Genomic DNA, 956 nt, shown 5'->3' with positions numbered 1-956 from the left:
TGATTGTGTCCCACTTGTTGTTGATTCTTCACAAAAAAATAAAATTGTATATCTTTATGTTTGAAGCCTGAAATGTGGCAAAAGGTCGCAAAGTTCAAGGGGGCCGAATACTTTCACAAGGCACTGTATCTACTCACACCTAGCCCCAGTAATGTTGTGTTGTATCTACCCTCACCTAGCCCCAGTCATGTTGTGTTGTATCTACCCTCACCTAGCCCCAGTAATGTTGTGTTGTATCTACCCTCACCTAGCCCCAGTAATGTTGTGTTGTATCTACTCTCACCTAGCCCCAGTAATGTTGTGTTGTATCTACCCTCACCTAGCCCCAGTAATGTTGTGTTGTATCTACTTACACCTAGCCCCAGTAATGTTGTGTTGTATCTACCCTCACCTAGCTCCAGTAATGTTGTGTTGTATCTACTCTCACCTAGCCCCAGTAATGTTGTGTTGTATCTACTCTCACCTAGCCCCAGTAATGTTGTGTTGTATCTACCCTCACCTAGCCCCAGTAATGTTGTGTTGTATCTACTCTCACCTAGCCCCAGTAATGTTATGTTGTATCTACTCTCACCTAGCCCCAGTAATGTTGTGTTGTATCTACTCTCACCTAGCCCCAGTAATGTTGTGTTGTATCTAGTCTCACCTAGCCCCAGTAATGTTATGTTGTATCTACTCTCACCTAGCCCCTGTGCTCTTGAAAGCAGCCCCGTTCACTTGGCTTATAAATAGGGCACACAGGAACTAGCCACTTCCTGACTGATCTCCTCTCTTCTTTAGATCTCTCTTTAGGCAGAGACCAGATCATTTGTATCACACTGAAATGCAGTCCTAGGTGTTGCTATGTGCTAAAACAGACTAAGACTTAGAAGCTAAGTGGTATTGAAGGACCGTTGTATTAGACCGTTAGGGCATCCATTTTGTTTTAAAGGGGCTTTTAAGGCTATGAAATCTTGTTT

The sequence above is a fragment of the Oncorhynchus mykiss genome, chromosome 6 (genome assembly GCF_057628025.1).
Source record: "Oncorhynchus mykiss isolate SJ-2025 chromosome 6, ASM5762802v1, whole genome shotgun sequence".
NCBI classification, from domain to species: Eukaryota; Metazoa; Chordata; class Actinopteri; order Salmoniformes; family Salmonidae; genus Oncorhynchus; species Oncorhynchus mykiss.
Note: the sequence above shows the minus strand (reverse complement) of the source record.